The following is a 22,132-nucleotide window of genomic DNA, read 5'->3' as shown; positions in this document are numbered from 1 at the left end:
GCTTGTGTAAAAACTGATTTACACTTGCATGAACTCCTATATAGATGAAGGCAGCTTGTGTATTTTATGGAACACATACTACAGAAAAAAAAAAGATTCATTTTTGGCATGATTAATATTTTAGGTTAAGGTTCCCATTTTTCACAAATATAAAAATCCATATCTTATTACAAGGTGAACATGCATCAGCCAGTCCTCCTGGCCACCACACTTTCTGCATCCCACTCTGTAGAGGAAGGGCTTATGAATTCCGCAGAGCAACTTGTATAGAGTTGATTTATTACCTTTTTGTTCCTCTAACTCCTGGCATTTTTTAAACAGATGTCACCAGCCCTTAACCCAGTGGGTTGTCTGCTTGGTAACAACAGGGGCAAGCCAAATCAGACAATCTTTATTGGTTTATAGGGTTCAGGGTGTCATTTTTTTCTCTTGTTATAATACGGACTCAGAGCAGATGTGTCTTAGTGGGAGATCTGTTGTTTTTAGAGAGGACACATAATGGAAGATTGAATCAGGAGGTGGATATAGTCTGCACAGTGCGGTTTTCAAAAGCTGAAAATATATGTGGTGTCTTTACAAACACTCTGATGGAATTCTGTCATGTTAACAAATATCCAGACTATGTTAGAATATATTGAGAAATGATTATAACTTGAAAGAAGCTGAAGTATCTGTAAGTATATGTTATGTTTCCTAGCAGTCTGAGAAGTCATTTTCCATTTCCACACTATATCCAAAACTGATCACATGGCAAGTCACAATTTTGCACCTACTAATACCATCCACAACAAGAGAGGAAATGTTAATAGCCGGATGAGGCCAGGAATGGCGTCTGGCATTGCTTCAACTCTTTTATTTAAATAGGATAAAAATTCACTGGTCCAAAGTCCCCCAGGTAGAAGTTAATAATGTTAAGCTCCACTGAAAGACTTAAAGACAGTGACTGGTACAGAAATCACTTTCGTTGTTAATCAATCCCTTTGAGCACTGAACATTGAATTGAGTTTTAAAGACTTAGTTGGAAATTTTTAATGACAAAAACCAGGCAATGTACCTAAGCTATTCAGCTTTTTAACTGGTTCCAATACAAATATTTCTACCACACCAGTCTTGTCATCCCCAGTGTACATGGTGATATCGGGGCACATTTATAAAAACAACAGGTACACTGGTACTAAAATAGTGCCATAACTTTACTTTCAGGTTCGAAACTGTACTAAAAAGACACTTACCTGTGCACCACTTATCTGTGCATTTATTTTCATAGATGTTTCCTGTTGTGTGTAAGAAGTAAATTAAATGTAGTAAGGTATGAGTTTTTTTGCACAGGTTTGCACACACTATATTTATTTAAAGTAAAATGTCACTTTCTCCTTCAGTTTGCAGTTGAACATTTACATGTGGTGCAAACTACGAGTATATATAAAAAATACACATGGATTTACTACGCTGTATTGACATGATATATAGCTCACGTCTAAATATTCCTGTTTCACAAAGCACTTTTATTCTCACCAATAAAATGTACATAATATTATATGTTGTTGTTTTTTTCTGACGAGATGGTCTTGAATGAACACTTCCTCTGTAGTGCTTTTAGAATGGCTTATAAAAAATAACTTGTCACTCCGCCATAAATCACTGTAAGTGCTGTGTATTGCCTCTGTATGAAGGTTAATAAACTAGTGATAGAGCACTGAAGCTGTAGAGACATACAGCAGAAAGGCAGTGGTAAGACCACACTATAGTTGAGAGTGTATCATTTTTAGCATATAAACTGTATAGATATAAATAACAGGATCAGCACAGTCCTGGGGGTAAATGTATTAAGTTGCGATTCTAGCAATGTGTTTAAAGGTAAGTTTTGCCGTTTTAAATTATGCTGGCAAATCGATTTGCTAGAATCGCGGTTTAATACATTTACCCCTGGACTTAGTTCACTATATAGGGAAATATTAAAAATAATGACTTCAACTTTCTTGATATTTTTGTTACTTAAAGATGCTTAACTGAATAGTTCTCAGAAGTCAGTTCTTATGTTCCTTGAACAGTGTGATTTTCTTTACAGGAACACATGTAGACCGGTAAAATAGTCAGTTTGACAAACAGTAGCAGACTAGCACTTGTCTGTGTGGCAGAAAACATTGGAATAGTGTTATTTAAATATGTACATTTTCCAGCAACCACTGTTAGAACCAGAGAACTGTTTTTAGCGACTGATGTAGGGTCGAAACATTCCGAGTAGAATTGTTTGTTTTGGGCATTCTAGAGCTTCTCTCTTATATGAACTCAATTTGTTCTTCAAAGATTGTTCTGATCGCTTATTCTGAAATTCTCTCCACTGTGATTCCAACCAGACTGCTCTGCTGTGTAGTTTGTATGTTTTCTTGTGGTTCGGTTGCTTTTGTCTTGGATCCTGGGGCCTGATTCATTAAGGATCTCAAATGAAGAGGTGTCTTATTTCAGTCTCCTGGACAAAACCATGTTACAATGCAAGGGGTGCAAACTAGTTTTCTGTTTTGCACATAAGTTAAATACTGACTGCTTTTTCATGTAGCACACAAATACTTGATAGCTTATTTGTACACTGAAATTTAAAGTTGATATTTGTGTGCTACATGAAAAAACAGTCAGTATTTAACTTATGTGCAAAACAGAAAACTAGTTTGCACCCCTTGCATTGTAACATGCTTTTGTCCAGGAGACTGAAATAAGATACCTTTTCATTTAAGATCCTTAATGAATCAGGCCCCTGGTTTGTAAGCCTGTGGTAGGGAATTGTGTTGTACACTGCACAGGGACAAATGTGAATGGTGTATGTGAATAAAGTTCTCTGTGCTGCAGAGTATGTTGGTGCTCTACAGGTAAAGGGTAATAATCATATCACATTTTATTGTGCACTGGTCATTTACCAAGTCTGATCTTAACACTGTTGCCATTGCTGTCTTCTCAGAGTTTGTTTTTTTATTGAAAAAACAAACTGCCAATATAATAACAAACATGAGTTTAGATATACAGAAAACAGGCACTGTAACCAAGTCAAAGAATTCGACCTTTCAGATAATCAATTTTAGGCAACTATCAGCATGACTAACATTTATGTGCAACTATATGAATGCAAATGGAGAAGAATAAAGGTGTTTTTTTTTTATCAATCAATCAATCTATCTATCTATCTATCTATCTATCTATCTATCTATCTATCTATCTATCTATCTATCTATCCTCCCATAGACTCAACAGTGTCCCCCAGTGGCAACATTATCATGAAAAATACACACTTGCTATTATATATATACAGAAGTGTGACTAGCAAATCTGCTGAATGAGGCGACAGAAATGGCTCCCTTCTAATCCTCTATATAAACATACTTACAAGTGCCTACAAGGTGAAGGGCGTTATGGGGATGGGAAAGGGTGGACGAATGTAGGCAATGTACAGTAAGTGGATGCCTAGGGCGTTCCAACACAGATGCTGCCAAGTCAAGTCCTGGGTTTCTCTAAAGCACGTTTTTTGTAAGCCGTATTATTACACCAGCTACAGGGCAGGTGTAAGTGCCGAATGATAGTGATGACTGTCTTTGTATTAAAAATTACACGTATGCATGATACTAGATAGCACAGAATATGTGTATGCAAGTAAGAGAGAATATAAAAACACATTGTATGTACAGTCTGCATTAACAACATCCTAATTTATGTATTTATTGTACAAAAAAAAGAAAACAAAAAATATGTTTTTTTTAAAACACACATTTTTTTATTAATAATTATAATTTTATGAGTTGCTAATTTATTTTATAGTATACTTTTTTTGCACAATTGCATGTGTGTATCCTGCACTGTGTTCACTCTATTACCATACGGCAAGTAATGTTTGGGCAGAGCGTACTTGCACCCAGATTCAAATTCAAACGTATCTTGTGATCTCCTTGGATTTGAATACGGTCTAAACTACACTCAAGTTTTGTGCACGCTTTTTAAACGCAAGTTGCGCACAGATTCCGTCCGAGCCTAAATCAGGTCCACTAATGGCAAAATAATTTGAGTATTTTTTTCCTTTTTCTTATATTTTGAGACAAAACTAGTACTGTTTAACTTGTAGCACTTTTAAAATATGAAGCAGTTACTAAGGAATTATAGAAGGTGTGAGCACCTCACAAAGGTTTTTTTTTTTTTAAAAAGAAACATTTAGATTTTACACTAAAGCATTTGTTGTGCTTTGGGGAAAGAAAGTAGGGGATTCAGACATTTTTTTAAATCTAGGATTATGATTCCATGACCAAAATTCTTAGTCATGTTATAATCTGCCTATGTGTAACACATAAACCTGGGAGAATGTTTTGTCTCAGATGTGAATAATTCCCCTGGAACAATTAGATTCAAATAAGGGCTATTTATAAGCAGCAGTCATTTCCCTTTAAGGGAGGCTTAAGTAGTCACACACATCAGTTTGGACAGAAAGGAACAAAAACACATTGTATATTATTTCCTTTAACCTGCTGCCACCACCACTCAACACCAGATATTATACAAATAATATTTTATGTAATAATAGTCTTTTCTTACATTATAATATGCTGTGTATGATTACTATTTTGCTGTAGTGATTGCAATCTTTCTTTGTCAGAATGTGCTTATTGAATAAATATTCATGTTATAGGGCTGGGCATTGATGAGTTAAATCATGCCCAATGTTGGGCTATTAAGCCTAGTCCCACGGACCAACCCGTTGTCACACATACATTTACACCTGAAACTATATACTGTTGGGTCAGGTATTACTTTAACCATAGCCTTTCAGGATATAAGCAAATTTGGCTAAATTTAATTTTCTTGATTACTTTTTCTCTATTAGTGTTAGTGGAACTGTTCAACCTCTGTGCCCCAATACAAACTGTGCTGCTGGCAATGTCCTGATGCTAGAATGATAATGCTCAGTTTGCTGTCACCTTCCAATATGATGATGTCCTATCTTATATCTCCTTTCAATGCAGTAGCCAAAGCCTTTCTCAATCCAAACAGCACATGTTTCTATACCCAGGTTTTCATAAGGAAGAGTGGGAAACTAGATCTACAAGAGGCATAAAAACGTGTTTGTTAATGGAAAAGTATTATATATTTATTTATACTTTCATTCCACAACATTGCAGGAACACTTTACCTCCCTCAGTGCTTCTATTCTATCTTCCATTCTTACCTTTATTAATAGACAAGAGATTTTCTGTGGGTCTGTCACAATATAGCTGGGAAGTGAGGGTTGTCTCAGTCAGCGACGTAGTTCTAGGTCTCTAGATGCCTGTGTTAAGATCTGAGCCACTGCCCATATATCCATTTTGACTGACTCTCCCCTCCTGTTTCCTGACCGCAAACCTAATTGTCTCCACGGAATAGAACTGCGGGAGCTGTCACTTCTTCATCCGCAACACAGCCTGTTAGGCAGATAGTTGGCTCTGACATTGTGAATTGTGAATTACTGCAGGAGTACTAAGTGATGATATCACCTTGCTGTGCTGCCACTAACTTTTTTAACAAAATTTAACAGTGGGAAAATCTCAACCCAGTCACATTGGGAACCAGATCTGGCTGCAAATCTGACCAGTGCAACCTCTATTTCTAAGTCACTGACCCACGTAGGGAACATCGACTGTCTGCATAAGTGCTCCACCCTTTACATGAAGTTACTTCACTTCTATAAGAATAAGCTTCCAGGTGCTGGCTAGCAAATTTTAGCCCCGGTGCTCAACCCAGAAGCCTATTGGGAACATTTTGAAGGAAGAATAATGCAGGCAGTGCAGAATGGGACTGGCCTGTATAAGCTTCCATTCCAACCTCTCTCCATATTATATAACTATTTATCCCTGCAGTTTGCTATCTATGATTGGGTATCTAACATATCCGGTCATTCTAGTAAATATGATATTTCCTACAAGCTGTAAATTCTAATAAACTGACTATTGCAGTTAGGTAATAGCAGCAATGTTTTCGTATAGATACAAAGCACATATATTTTCATTCATCTCCCGTTGATGCTCTCCACTACATTCACAGAACGGGAGTGTGTGCAATTACTCTTTTGTAACTAAATGATTGATTCCATCACAGTCACACAGTAGTGAAATGCATCACAAAAGGGTTAAATATATAATGAGTATAAAATAGAAAATGATAGAACGGGTTCACCACATCTTTAGTTTTCTGCTAGGTTTCATTTTTTTTATTCCAGGATATTATTTGAAGGGTAATGCACATTTATGGCAACGTTAAACAACTGTGGGATAGAAAACTGTGACAGGGCTGATGTGAAGGTTGGGGAAGGGGGGGTAGAGGAAAGATAGAAAACAAACAAAAGACTCCTGATCTTTCTGGTTGATTCCCAGGCGCTCTCTATTCACACCACCTTCCGTTATCTGGCTTTATGAGAGTGCTAATACACACAATTGCGATACTGCCTTCTGTGGAATTGCCAAGAAAACTACCATTAAATGATAAAGTGATCACGAAAAAGGATCAGCTCTGAAAAGAATGATGTTTGTCAATGGGAGATTTGTGGATTTTTTGCCCTTTTCTCATGTATTGCCTTAAACCTGAATGGCCAAGACTTCTGTTTTCATTTTATCGCCCTTTATTTCTTATGTGTTATGTGGCATTGAAATGGTTTGCTGTTGGGTTTTTTTCACATTTAATGATAAATGTCTTTATAATAGAATCTTGCAAAAAAATATATATTTTTTGTTCCAGAAAGGGATGGCAATATTCAGAGAAACATGTATTATCTTAGTGTCACCAAAAATTGCATTCCTACATTTCTGGCTTTTCCAGGACCAATCATCATCCAAAACAGTAAAGGTCACTTACTAATTGTGATTTTTTTTTTATTGTGGGCCTCATTTAGAGTCAGACGCAAAGTCCATTTCAGGCGCATCCTGTACATTTCCACTGACGGGGCATGCGCAGTAAGCAACAGTTCCCTGCAGTTCCGTCTGCTTTTCAGACGCAGTGTACATTGCAACAGCTTGCGTCTCAGTACGAGGGAAAGGGTGGAACACGGAGTTATGTAGACGTGACCGTGAATAATTCAGATACTATGGGCGTCTACCCGCAAAAACTACCCTAGTCGGATCAAGACGCAGGCGGAACACACGTCAAACAAGACTGAAAAAGTTTCGGCAGGAAGTAGGTGGCGCAAGTAGTTAGGTAGCTGCAGTAACTGATTGCAGCTTGGTAAAGTATTACAAGTAGGACGCAACTGGGGTTGCATGCCACTCGTAATACCCTACCAAGCTGCGGCACACTCCCACTCCTGCTCTTTCATGTAAGTCTTAGATGCACATTGCTTCCAACTCTAAATAAAGCCCTGTATGTGTAATGCATTTAGTTCTGCTCAAATGTACCTATTGATCTACTTTGTACATATATATAGTAGGTTTATCCCTACCATCAGATTTTGGAATGATACACTACACAAGCATTTGTGGGATTGCAGTCCTAAATGCGATTGCAGAAGGTGGAATAAGTGAAAACATCAATTCAAAAACATGTCTACGATCAGTTTTGGGCCACACCACTCATTAATTACAATGTTTCCATTTTACTTCTAAAAATATATTTGTTGGGCTTCATTCATGTCTTAAATTTGTCATGAGAGTAAGGTGACATTGGGTGTGTCTTCGTTTCATGTGTCACATTTATTTACTTTTTAGTGTTATGTCAAATGAAAATTTGGATGAATATATGCTCTTTCTGGTATAAAATACACCTGAATAGTACAATAGGCCATCCAATTGAATCTGTAGACTGACAGACAATTACTGTCACCTATGAGAACATGGAGATATTACATTGTTTTGTTGGGGGAAGACAATCTATGGCTAACCGCTATACCTGAAATACCCCCCAAAAGACCTAAATGCCCAATCGCAGGCCCCTAGAAGCTCATTTAAATATATTGTCTTGCCAATTATTGCATATGGGGCAGTGCAAGACAATATAATGATCCTTGGCGTTCTGTGAAGAGAGTCCTATATATGTGATAAGTATATGCTCATGGGCCGAGTACTATTAAGAAAGATGAGGGATCAGAAAAGTGCTTGATGTCTGCATCTGGCATACATGTCACTACTTTATCTTGGCCCAAGACATCTCTGCAACTAAATATATTTTAGGAAATCTTCAGAAATTGGAAGCAACATCTCAGCAATAAATACAATTGCTGTTTTAGCTTTTTTTCAATGATCAATTTTCAAAATTGGCACAACAGTGTCAGACATCTTGAATTGAATTTCACCCATTCATTGCCAAAATTCCCAACAAAGAGTTGTATTTGCATTGGTAGCTTTACAGCAGCACACAATGTAATTTTCTTCAATTACGGTTAGTTGAGTTTTCATTATAAACTTCTGCTAATAATACAAATATATTAGGGATAGGGGAGTGGTAACTCAGTGACTCATCATATGACTCATAAGCAGGTCCACTTTGGTGTGATTTCCTTTGATGCATGCTTTTTGCATACATCTTCATAACACTAGCATGGTAAATATTTTCCAAAAATTAAGTGACAGGATTCATAAGCTTACCACAGCTAAAGCTGAAAGAGTGAGAAGTATTCATCAGTTCTAGGATAAATGCCTCTTGCACGAGGCGCTGCCTTTTCAGTTGAGAACATTGTTTTGTAGAATTTGGCAACATGTGCTGTACACGTTTGTTATCATTTCAGGTGGATAAAGCACCCCCAAACCCTTTTTTAGAATTTCTCAAATGTTTGTAAAAGGTGACTTGGAAAAAAATATAATATAACAAGGTAAAAAATGTTTTTATGAATTTCAATAAAAACATATGCCGCAAAATTTGACAGTTAACCCCAGTGAAATATTAAAAAACGTGACAGAAAAAAGTATTGTGTAAAGAATAGAGTAATATCATAAAGCCCCCTTTCACCAGTACAAATAACTACATCAAGTCGCCTCTTGAACAAAATCCAGATGCTTCAGGTGAAATTAGACCAACTCTAAGAATGGTCAGAAGAAATGAGTATAAGAGGTTACAGCAAGAGACAAACCAACAAGGCCTATTTGGCAGCAACCCAGATAGAAATACATTGATATATACAATTAAGAAACATTTTTCCAATGAAGAGAACACAGTTAGATTTATAGCTAGAATTTGCAAACAATGGAAAGAGTTATAAAATATTCTCCAAGGACATTGACATGTATTAACGACACATCGCAACCAAACTAGAAGTTTATGCCTTTAGTTGGAGAAAAGCAGCAAGTATAAAAGATGCCATTGTACATATTAATTTTTATCAAAAAATCTATAAAAATAAAACAGAAACTCCAAAAGTGTGGCAAATATAAAACTTGTGATTATTCCGCAAAGGTTATAAAAGTTCCGAACAAATTTGGACATATTTGCAAGATCAATGATTTTATTAATAGCGATACATCCGAAGAAGTTTATTGTTTGATTTGCCCATGTCAGAAATAATATGGAGGAATGGCTACCAAAGGAACCATTCAAAATGCAGTGTCAGACAAGCAAAAGATTAAACAACTTACAATGGTAGCCAGACAATTCTTGTACACCAAGGGTGGCAATCTTGGAGGCTTAAAAGATTTCGTAATTGGGAGAGATTAAACTTGGAATAAGAGGGAGGACACCTCACACAAACACTGTTAAGGAGAAAGAAGCAGATATATTTCGCTTGTCGATACTGTGTCACTTAATGGATTAGATAAAAACAATAACTATTCAGCCTTTCTACTGAAATGATCTTTCATAATTAATTAATTATGCATCATTTTATTTAATTATTTTGATATATCCCCATTTTGCCTGACTCCTTTACTTTTTATTTCCTTTACTTAAATTTTTGTTTAGGCACTGATTAATCCCATAATTGTACTTAAACTGGTTTTATTACTTAACTTCAAGAGTGACATGATTTTGAATTAACATTATAATTCAAAAAATATTGTTACCCACACCTCATTATCAACAGTCACACATACCTATTTAATTCATTCTATTTATATTCACCACTAATACATTTTCATAGGAATAGATTTTCACTTTATTTTTTGATATGTTCCCCCTCACATAAATTTTCGTAATAATTTTAAAACTATTAAAATTTTAAAAAATATTTCCAATTTATTTATTTTGGTCCAGTCTATTACATCATATATTAATAAACACTTAGGGCCTCATGTAGATTGGACATAAACCAAGTATCCTTCTCAGTCTGCACTCAGACTGAGATGGATCTCCCCCTCTGTGCTTAGTGGTAGTGGGTGAGCCTGAGGTAAAGGCATGCTCACACACTATACATGCTATGCCAAGTTAAAAGCACCTGCAGATATGTCTCTATGAGACATATCTTTTGCATGAGCTCTCTCCTGGTGCAACATACCTTGCTGTATTAAAAAAGAAGCACATAAAAATGATTATATTATAAGACAAGGTGTGCCACCCTCCCAAACAGTTTAACTAACCCTAGTGCTGTGGGATGAGGGGGTGGGGGGGACGACACTATTTGTTTTACATTGATTTATTTATTCATTTACCTGCCTTACAGGGCCACTGTGACTTAAGTGTATGATGCACACCGGACCATAAGGCAGATAAAGAGGTGTGTTTGTGCAATTTGCTTAGTAAGTCACACAAACTTAGAATCCTATGTAAATTAAAGGATGCAAATTTACAATTACGATTTAAGTGTAAATTGCATCCAACTCTACGTCAGGCCCTTATTGTATATAAATGACTAACATGGGGTCTGTTTTTGACTATTATTTTAATATTATAAAAAAACATTTTATTTATTATTTCTAAACATTAATATTAAATTATGTCACTGTATGGATACAAAATTTCATATCTATTATTTAATTCTAATCTACATGTAGAATTAGCATAATTTTTTTTTTTATTTTGCTGTTTTTTATCATTCAACAAATATGTGCCCACTGTCTTTTTAAAATAATTGGCTATCTGCTGTGTCAATCATGATAATCCAACCTATGGTTGGCTGGATTAATTTTAAACAGTGTAGGACTATATCAGCTTGTATTATTGCCCGGAGGAAATAATTGGCAAAACATACATTGGACTAATGACATCTGTGTTCTGACGTCATCTCTAGACAACCCAACCCACAATTACCACTAAAACTTCAAAATACAATGCAACTAATTTAATAAGTTTTAAGTTCTAGCAATAATGATTTGTAACTAATAAATTAAATCTGAGAATAAATCTTTTGAACATTCTCCAATATAGGGAGCATAAGGATCAACATTAGAATTATTATTATCCTTTATTTGTTATTATCCTTTATTTGTTAGGCGCCACAAGAGTTCCGCAGCCCCGTACAATGCACAAACAGTAGACAGTACAGGGTATTACATTACTGAACAGTAAACAAAAAATACTGACACTTCAGGAGCTCCAAGCAGAATCATAGTATATCTGTATATCAGCATAATGACTGGCATTAAAACCAGAGTATATCCATATAAACTAGTTAGTACTAGGTAACTATAATAACTTCATGTGCCATTATTACATACACTGGGTAAAAGAAATCATCATTAAAGTTTGCTGAATTCTTAGCATCTGGTTAATATGGCGGCAATTTAAGACTCTATTACAAAACTAACGCTCTGTGCGCATGCTCAGACGTAAAAAAGTAAATTATACACCTAAAATGCAGTTTGTGTCCAACTCAACATATTTATAATATGTCCAATAAGTGGGTGATGTTTGCTGAATACATACAGCTGGAATCAATATCATTACAATTCACGTCTATATTATAGTTCATTATATTTATGAGAATATTTGTAACGATTTCTATATTGACTGCAATTACTTAACTTTTAAAATTAACCATTATTATTATGATGGTATTGTTTACCACATGATGGTAAGGTATATATTTGAGTTTCACAACTATTTCTCCGGAAATATCACACAAAAGTGATTTTGTTTTTCAAGAGACAATTTGGTCTAGTTATTTATGACTGTTATGATTTTACTTTATAATGTTTATATATATATATATATATATATATATATATATATATATATATAAAATAACCCGTAATAATATGATAATAATTTGATAAATATTTAAATATTTTCATGTAAATATTATCATGTAATATTTCTTTTACAAATTTTGTATAACGATCTGTTCTTAGAGGATGTTGTTAACTATGTTAACAAGGGTTAATATAATCTATTGGATACCAGTAGAACATGGCCCTATAAAAAGCTGTCTGGTGTGTTGTAGACACACCCCTCCTGATGAGGTCACCTGCGACGAAACATGTAGAGGAAGTAGACGCTTGATTACAAGTGGGAGCGCTGCTCTGTTCTGAACAGGATGCATAGTTGCCACCTTCAGAATCCCCAATTAATCATCTTTAGAAATTAGTGGAGGAAAAGCTTCCCCGTCTTTTAAAAGAAACTAGACTGTGTGGGTCTTTGTACAAAAATGTTTGCCAGTCCAACCTGGCTGGTTTAGGAGCTAATTACTAAATTGCTCCTTTTGTTACTGAAATTATTAATTAACTATTTTTAGATATTTAAAGTCATTGATGTATGTAACTTACCACCTTATTATTTGTTAAATTCTCTGCTAATATTCTTTCTTTTCTATGGAAGAAACTAATACAATGGAACTAATATTTTTCAAGCTACTTTATGTATATCCAGAGTCTACTGTTCCCTTCTTATGTGTCTTGTATTAATATAATAACAGGTTCTCTGTATATGGATGGAGCTACATGGAGAAACAGATGCAAAATGAATACAAAATACAATTTCCTCTTTAATATTAAGAACTTGTTTACCTTGTCAAGGAGTCAGGTCTAAAAGCAATGCACAAAGATAGCAACGTAGCTATTGTGTATGGAAAATAGGGTAAAAGTTGTTATACTGTATTTCTAGGAATTAATATTTGTCAGTTCACGATCATTCTGGCTACATACAATATATGCACCTCTATGATAACACAAATCCTTTATGAAACATAAATACTATCCACTTCAGATAAGGCTAAGAGATAAGAGCTCTATTTACATGACATGGATTGGTAGTTCACTTTATTTAATAACATAGTGTAATACAAATATGTCCAACAATGGTATTATGGGATGTGTTAGTGGAAACATTGCTTACACATATTGATGAATGTCTGAATCTCAGGGAGATAGTAAAATTGGTGGTAAAACTCATTTCTGTGTCAATATTAGTTTCCAATCTAGATGTCTGCGATTTGAGTTCTATTCCATTGAAATTTGAATACAACGTATGTACCTATAGAAACATGTTATAACATTCCTTGTACTTGAAAAGCTGAAAGCTGAAGATTTAATACAGCATTGTTATTTACAACGTGCACCATTTGTGCCCAGCAAAGTGCTAGAGATTTGCACTACTTTACTCTGAAGGGCCGCTCAGTGCACTTCAAGGTGCATATATGCGGCTACTTTCTGCCCTTACTATACACCACTGCAAACCTAATGTGCCTTGGTTTTTAGATCATCTATAGAATTGTGGAAATCATTTGCACACTCTGAAATATGCCACAAAATGCACAGGTCTGCAGTTTCAAGTGCCTTTTGGTCATATATCAGTGCAAATCATCTCTGTCCTTAAGTGCACCTAAAAAAGCGCTTCTCCGCTGAACTGCAGATGCAGTCACAAAACCATTAAACGTGTAGGATGAGACCCAAACATAAGGAACCTCCTTATAAATGTGTACTTTCCATCCCTTGCTATTATTTTATTAATGATTGTGCCTAGACCCCTTCAACTAGTAGAAGTCTTTCCTCTGCACTTCACTAGACTCCTGCCCCATGTTATCATATTTTTTCCCGGTCCAGATAAAAATCGAATTAATCCCTATTATTGGCTAATAAATACATTGTAAACTGGATCTGAGAGTATCTAATATTCCAGCTGCTATTAGATTAAAATTACACAATATTTAATAGCGCTGACATGCATAAAAATGTTTTCTGGCAACCAATGTAGTTCCACCCAAGCTGAGTATATTACATTAGTAAGTTAGGAAATATCATCATCATCATCATCAGCTAGTTATACAGTGCCACTAATTCCGTAGCTCTGTACAGAAAACTTGCTTACATCAGTCCATACAGTCTAAATCTCCTAACATATGCATTGTTATATTAAAAAAAAACCATAAAAGCATAATAAATGCTTAGAAACAATTGTAAGAAGAGACAGTGTGGACCAGAGTTGGCGGCATTTTAAAGTGTGCGGACAGATTTGGGAGAGTGGAGTGTCCTCGCTCAACTTAAAATGCCAGTGTAAAAATAAAGCTGCCCAGTATTTGTATATACAAATGCAGCCAATCTTCTCTCTGCATGCAAAACATAAATTGCATTTGTGCCCCTTGTATCGTAATTTGGTTTTTCCAGGGGGGCGTGGAGAATTTGCAATCCTTTAGTTGGATTTGCTCCTAACTCTTGATTCGCGTTACCATGGCCAGCATCCTGCTGCTCAATGGCGCGCCATTGTGCAACAGAGACAGGGCTGTGATGACGTGAACCGCCCCCAACACTTTTTAGGAGGAGAGCTCCAGAAAATAGGTATAATAAGTATGACAAAGTATGCTGGAATGCAGGGTGCAAATGCAATATTACTTTGTATGCAGGAAAAATAATGGCTGGTTTTGCATGTAGCACACAAATTCTGAGCAGGTTTATGTTTACACTGTGATTTAGAGTTGAACTAGGATGACCCCATCTCCTTACTGTAAATCTGTCTGCACATTTTAAATTTGACTCTCCTCCCTGTATTACTACACAGTTTTGTCAAGGTGCTAAATTGCACCTTCTAACTGGTTTTACGCTAAACTGCAAATAAGACCACTAGGGGTATATTTGCTAAACTGAAAAAGTGGAGATGTTGCCTATAGCAACCAATCAGATTCTAGCTGTTAATTTGTAGAATGTGATAAATAAATGATAACTAGAATCTGATTGGTTGCTATAGGCAACATCTCCTCTTTTTCAAACCTGCAGTTTAGTAAATATACCCACACGTGTGTCTTCTTACAGTTGCTACTAAACAGTTTGATGTGGAATTGGGCACTGTGGGAAGAAGTGGAGTAACATTTTACTTGTGTATGACAACAGAGTGCATGGATATAGGTTACATGGTTCATTTTGTATCAGTAGCATCAGTCTGAAGCACTGTAAATAGCACACTGGGAAATCTAGTAAAAATGTATGTTTTTCATCTAACACACATATAAATTTACAATGAAATACAGAGATGAAAATACTTTTCCGTGCCACATGAGGAAAAATAAAATAGCTTCTCCCATTTATAATTCATAATAAGAATATTTGAAAAGCCTCCTTCATTTTCTGCCCACAAGTGCATGGTCTAGTAGCATTAACGGCCAGTCCAAGGCTAAATATGTTATTTAATACAATAGGACAAGTGGAATGTGTGGTGTACTTCAGAGCAAGCAATCAGATATTAGCTTGTTGTATTCCTCTGACTACGCTAAACTGATAAACGTTGTCTGGTTGTTTTCGCTCTTTGCATAATGTCATTAAAGGATAATGTCTATTTCAGACAAGTGAATTATATTAAATATATTAGATCCAATTATACATATTGGTATGCACAATATGGAACCCAGGAGCTTTATCTTGGAATATACAGCAATGTTTGGCCTGCTGTGGAGCTAAATTATTTTATTATAGTTTATTATAGTTTAGATTCTCTGGGTAAAGGACTCTGTTATGCAGCTTAGGGAGTGCATGTCCCACCCACTACTAGTGCAATCTTCATTTTGTGTTACCTTGTCTGTAGCTCTTAGCCCTGTGCAGGATGTGTAGGATTTCAATACTAGATGATCTATCCAGGCTGCCTGGTGTTGATGTTACATATTCATAGCTCCCAACATTCAAAATCCTGAAAGTGAGACAAAATAAGCCCCGCCCTGCCCAAACCCCACCCACTAATGCCCAAACTCTGCCCACACATGGCCATATTTGTCAATATTCCTCATTAAGCTCCCCCCCTTTTGTGGGCCACGAATCTGGACGGCCCTTCAAAATAGGGACAGTTGGGATGTATGAATATTAGAGACAGATGCTGCACTGTTTAGGACTGCTATTGGATGCACTTTTACAGTGGAGTTGTAGTTTATTGTCACAATCGTGGGCACAGAACTGTCACTTCACTGCTGGCTGCACTTTCCTCACTAGAACTGGATTTTGAAAAGATACAAAGCCAGAATTTTTTTTTATTGGGATTCACAGAAACACCCACAAAAGGTATTTTTGTGGGTGTCAACAATAAAAGAAAAGCATAGGCACATTTCTCAGATAAATATTAACTTTATGATTGATATTATTTAAAAATGGAATTATCTTTTGAATAAGCCCCTAATTCTTTGTGGAAAATAACAAATAAAATCTTCCACTCTGACTTTCAGCAAGTAAATGCAGGCAAGTATTTACAACTTCTCAGGTATTGTGAAGAAATAAACCCTAATTTAATAACTATGATCTCTGGATTCTCATGTCGCACTGACCTCTTATGTCACAGTTGTATCATGTTATACTGATGTCTAACATAGTCCAGCCAACAGGAATAAAATAAAAAAAATAAGTTATACAAATTAACATTAAGTCATTTTTTTTATGTAATACCCCTTTCACATGGCCAACCCAGCAGTATCCTGGGTATATGAAACTGGGATATTGCTTGATGACAAAGCCTCCCACCCCGGCAAATTCCTGGGTCGACTGGGTTCACACGGAACCGGGGTCTGCAAAAAAAATAAATGAATTAAAGATGTCTACTTATCATTTAATAGACAGGTCGTATTTTCTCACGCTGAATGTCCTGCAGCTACAGGAAGAAATTATGTCACTTCTAATAGCCAGGATGAAAATGATGCTATTAAATCAGTAATAGGCGGACCCACCGCCTGTATAATGTAATCCAGGCATAGGGTCTGCTATTGCCGCTTTAAAAGCATAATTTTCACTCTGGCTACTATGATAAGTGGACATTTGTTATTCTTTTTATTAATTCATTTTTTTATTTTTTAACACTTGTCATTGACAACCCGGGTCTCACTGTTCAGACTGACATCTACCCGGGTGGGACCAGGAATAACCCTGCAAAAGACCTCTAAAGAGTCTAATTCCTGGGTCATCCGACCTGGGTAGATGCAGGGGACCCATTCACACTGAGCCTAGACCCGGGTCGTCCGGGCTCGCCCCAGCAATAACCCGGATTTTTCAGCCAGTGTGAATGGGGTATAAGTGAGATGCTGCTACCCTAGGATCTTGTGACTATAAAGGGGGACTGCCCTACATAGGATGTCCTCTAATTGACCTTTAAACTTATTTCAGTCTCAGAATTGTCAATACAATGCACTCTAGTCATTATTTCTAAATTGTAAAACAATATATAAAAATGTATCTGTTCTAAGATCTGTCTCCTTTTTTGTAGTTTGTTTAATTTGTTGCCGACCTGAGCCTCAATGTCAATGCTTTAATATACGTCCTGTGTAGATAATTAACAAATGTTACTTTGATTGCCTCTGTTTGTAGAACATATAGATAATTCAGTTTAACATCGCCTACAAGTGCTTACATCATTTAGAACACATTACATTGTGCACTGATGATCAATTTAAACACAGAAAAAAATAGGGAAAAAAATAGAAATCATTCTCTGGGGATGCTGTAAGTGTAGCTGGTTAATAAACTAATCCGTAGAAAATGAAGTATAAGGAGAAGGAAGGAACATTAACCAGATAGTGAGTTAATGAACTAAAGATAAATGCTCAACAATATGTGATGTTATTTAAAAATCAAATTACAAATATCACAGGCACATAATGCAATCTGTGCTGAGTGATGCTACTACTGTGTTTGCTGGTGTGCAGAGCGTGGATGGGAACCAAGCAGCTCGGCTAGTCAGAGCAGAGGGCAAATGGCCTTTCACAAGATTTCCTTTTGAGATATAGAACCAGATATAAATTAAATTATGTTAGAACAGAGAGAGAGAGAGCGAGAAAAAAAAGGTTGCAGAAATGGAAGAGACAGAGAAAATAAGGTTCTTCAGGCATTTGCAATTTAATTGATATTTGGCCGCAGGAAGCCAATCAGTATAAGTAAATTGACGTTATAAGATAAAAATAATCGCTTAATGGGATATCCTCCCCCATGGCTGATACAGCCCAAATAAATGTAGCCACACACACAGAAGCAGCATGATGACTGTTACTAGGTACAGCTTGCTGCTGCCTTACTGGCAGGGTTCTTGTTGGGCTGCTGTTAGTTTTCATGGCATCTGTCTCCACTCCCTGAGAGAAGGCAATGAGTGGATTCACATTGATTGCCATTCCAGCCAACGGCAGGCTAGAGAGAGAGACCGTAATTAATGACTCTATTTGCTGGAACACTGCTGAGAACAATTGAGTTTGTTATGGTTACAATGGATGCCAGCTTTTCTCAGCAACTCAGGGGAGGTGTTTCAGTGTGGAGTCCTGCAGTCAGAAACTGGGCAATAGACCAGAGGATCCACGTGAAAAAATATACAACTATGGCAGAATGTGCAAATAATATGTCTTTAACCCTTTCACATGCATTATAGGTAAGCAATTAGTAACTAACCCCTGTACTAAATTCCCTGCTTTCCCAATAACTGTTATTTTGCCTTATTTAAGAGGGTCACCCTAGTACCTATAAAGTTGTTTTTGCTGACTTTGTCTCAATATGTTGCATGTACCTCTATGCACCATGCAGCTGGCCTACACATAGGGGGTGAATAATTGCATCAATGTGAATTGACGCAGTGGTCGAAGTGGAAATTTAGAAGTGGCGGTATGGATAATGTAATGGAAATGTAAGTGAATGGAATTTGATAGTTTTTACATTCAAAGCAGTAGGAGAAGTGGCAGAACAGCATACCACCGCATATCAGCCCCCTTTGACCACTGTATACATACATACATACAAACACATTACCTTGCAGGGCCCACAACAGCACAGTAATGATGTTAGGCTCCTAGCAAACTGCAATTGATTGTGGTGTCAAATGCACCTCTATGTGAAATGAAGTTTAGTAGCATTTTTTTTAAATTTTTTATTTGCAGTGGCTATAAAAATGTTGCACCCCCTGTGGCATTTTTAAAATGTTATTTTCATACATCTTGTAATCATAATAGATTTTTTCAGGAATCCTTACCTCCAAAAATAATTTTAATGTCAAATAAGACATGCTAAAGCTTTTTCTTAATTACAAATAAAAAAAACCAGGATATTTTTGAGCATATACATAGTCACTCTTGTTTTAATACTTAGTAAAGACACTTTTATCTTCAGTTACAGCAGTTAGTGTATTTGGGTAAGTCGCTTTCAGTTTTGCACAGCTAAACAATGCCATTTTTCCCATTCTTCCATATTGCTTGAGTTGTATCAGGTTGGTTCAGCACTGTTGGTGAACAACAATATTCAGACAATTCCACAGATTCTCAATGGGATTGAGTTCTGGACTTTGACTGGGCTACTCCAGGGCACTGATTTTCTTGTATTTAAGTCACTCCCAAGTGGCCTCTGCTGTATGCTTCATGTAATTGTCCTTCTAATATATTCTCCCAAGTCTTAGGTCTCTTGCAGACTGCAGCAGATTTTCATCCAATATTTGTCTGCATTTTACTGTAACCATTTCACCCTCTATTTTGAGAATGTTTTCAGTCCCTAAAGCAGACAAGCATCCTCATAGCATTCGCTCCCACTACCATGCTTCATGGTAGGGATAGTGTTCTTGGAAAGATGTGCAGTATTAGGCTTGTGTAAAATATAACATCTTCCATTTAGGTCAACTATTTAGAACCCTCACTCATAGAATATTCCTCTCCTTGGTACGAACATTCTTTTTTTGGCAACTTTTAGGTGACATCCCTTGTGAGATTTCTTTTTACCACTCTCCCATATAGTGAATTTGTGAACTGCCCAGGCTGTTGTTGTTTCATGGATAATTTCTCCCATCTCTGCCATGGAAGACTGTAGCTGTAAGTGTTGTCATATGCCTTTTGGTGGCTTCCCTAACAAGTGCTCTTCACAGTTGTCACAACAGACAAGAGGGTGTGGTGGCACACAGATATAGGACTATCATCTGTTAATAACAGGATAATACCATCTTCTTACACAGATGAGGTGCACTCTCATATATTAATATTCATAATAGAAGCAAATAAAAGAAAGAACAGAAGAGGCACTCCTGTCCCCAAAGGAATAATTCATTACAATATTAAAATATTTTTTTTAATGAAAATGTATTAAAATATAAACTATCAAACAAGAAGGCGAAATAAAGATTAAAAAATGACGTGTGTGAGTGTTGTATGTTTAAATCTATAACAAAGGAACCCTACAGTGGCGTTATCTTCAGTTATAAGAGCATAACTTAATCGTATTAATCCCTTATATTATATGGGGGTGTATATCAGATTCCAACTGGTAGTTAACCTCTAGTAGGTGTCTAAGTCAGTACAGGGTATTGAGTTTCTTACTTGCCCACAAATTACAACAGACAAAGTCCCAAATGTAGTATTTGCAAATCTTATTGGGCATATATATGAATGCTAATTATACTTCCAAGGTAGAGTAGTCAATATATGTCACTATTATGGAGTCCGTACCAACAATAACTCCTGTGCCCCAATTGAATATAGTACTGAATTATACTCCCATCTCTTTGGATGTAGTTCATACAGATTGCCATGTAAAGCTTATATTTATCATAATATACCAATGATTAATGCTTAGTGCCAAGTTGTAATAAGTGCTATATACATGGCTCTACTCAGATATTCCCTAAAATTGGTCACAGATAATATATGGTATAGTATGCTTCAAAATTCAGCATCAGCTGTAATTATATACTAGTTTAGTACTAGACTTATAAAATTAATCCTATTTCAAGAGCTTAAGTGGTACATAGTACATAGTATCAAATCTCACTCTAGATTATCAAGCATCATCCAGGGTAATATCCTCTTTGCTGGTGCATTTATTATCCTATCTATACACCTCAGATTTTCAATGCCAAACTTGAGGGTATAGCATTATCACCGAGTATGTAATGCCTAGATCGTATAAATATACTGTATCAGATTGAATGTAGCTGTGATATAAAATGTTTCCAATTCCAGCATCAATTCCCTAATTATTATCGTTACACTCCTTGGAATAATCCTACTTTCAGAGTCCAAAAGATACATAATATTGAGTATTACTCCAAATTAGCAAATATCATACTTAATAGTGCCCGCTCTACTAACATATTTCTTATTACAAATACGCCTCAGGCTTTTAATACCTAATTCAGAGGTACCGGATCCTCCATAAATAGTGCCTTAAGCGTATATGATTCTTTAGTTAAATTAATATGGGACTCTCGTCTCCGGCGTTATGTGCCGGCATCAGATGCCACTGCCGGGTTCCATGATGTCAAAAGTGATGTCACTTCCTGACGTATGTTTTGCCTGGTGAAACGTACGTTGGGAAGTGTTTGATAGTTTATAATTTAATACATTTTCAATAATTTTTTATTTATTTTTATATTGTAATTAATTATTCCTTTGGAGACTGGAGTGCCTTTTCTGTTCTTTTTTTTTTTTTTTTGCTTTTCACAGTTGTGCCATACTCATCATCATTATCACTATTTATTTATATAGCGCCAGCAACTTCGCAGCGCTGTACAGAGAATATTTGTCATTCACATCACTACCTGCCCCATTGGAGCTTACAGTCTAAATTCCCTAACAAATACATTTAGACTAGGTTTAATTTTGCCAGCAGCCAATTAGCCTGCTAGTATGTTTTTGGAGTGTGGGAGGAAACCGGAGCACCCGGAGGAAACCCATACTCTATCAGTATCTATATGATGGATGTGACAGTGATCTGTGAGATATTACAGATATTTCGAAATCTTCTTATATCCTTCCTCTGATTGGGGCTTTCAATTATTGTATTCCATTATTGTCTGTTTTATTTAATTAAGAAAAAGCTTTAAATTGATTTTATTAATTCCACATTACAGAGTATTT

At 36.1% G+C, this 22,132-nt stretch overlaps 1 protein-coding gene and 1 long non-coding RNA gene across 4 annotated transcripts in view; one reads left to right on the top strand and one right to left on the bottom strand.

The window, feature by feature from the left end:
- The window catches only part of LOC142152016 (uncharacterized), a 42,280-nt gene extending 26,334 nt beyond the window's left edge, over positions 1–15,946 (bottom strand). The window contains exon 1 of the long non-coding RNA XR_012691286.1: positions 15,857–15,946. This is a non-coding gene — a long non-coding RNA (uncharacterized LOC142152016). The remainder of the gene's footprint in view (positions 1–15,856) is intronic.
- The window catches only part of PAX5 (paired box 5), a 207,988-nt gene that overhangs the window by 72,156 nt on the left and 113,700 nt on the right, over positions 1–22,132 (top strand). The gene's annotated exons all lie outside the window — the stretch shown is intronic.

The sequence above is a fragment of the Mixophyes fleayi genome, chromosome 1 (assembly GCF_038048845.1).
Source record: "Mixophyes fleayi isolate aMixFle1 chromosome 1, aMixFle1.hap1, whole genome shotgun sequence".
NCBI classification, from domain to species: Eukaryota; Metazoa; Chordata; class Amphibia; order Anura; family Limnodynastidae; genus Mixophyes; species Mixophyes fleayi.
This window is presented reverse-complemented; position numbering and strand designations above follow the sequence as displayed.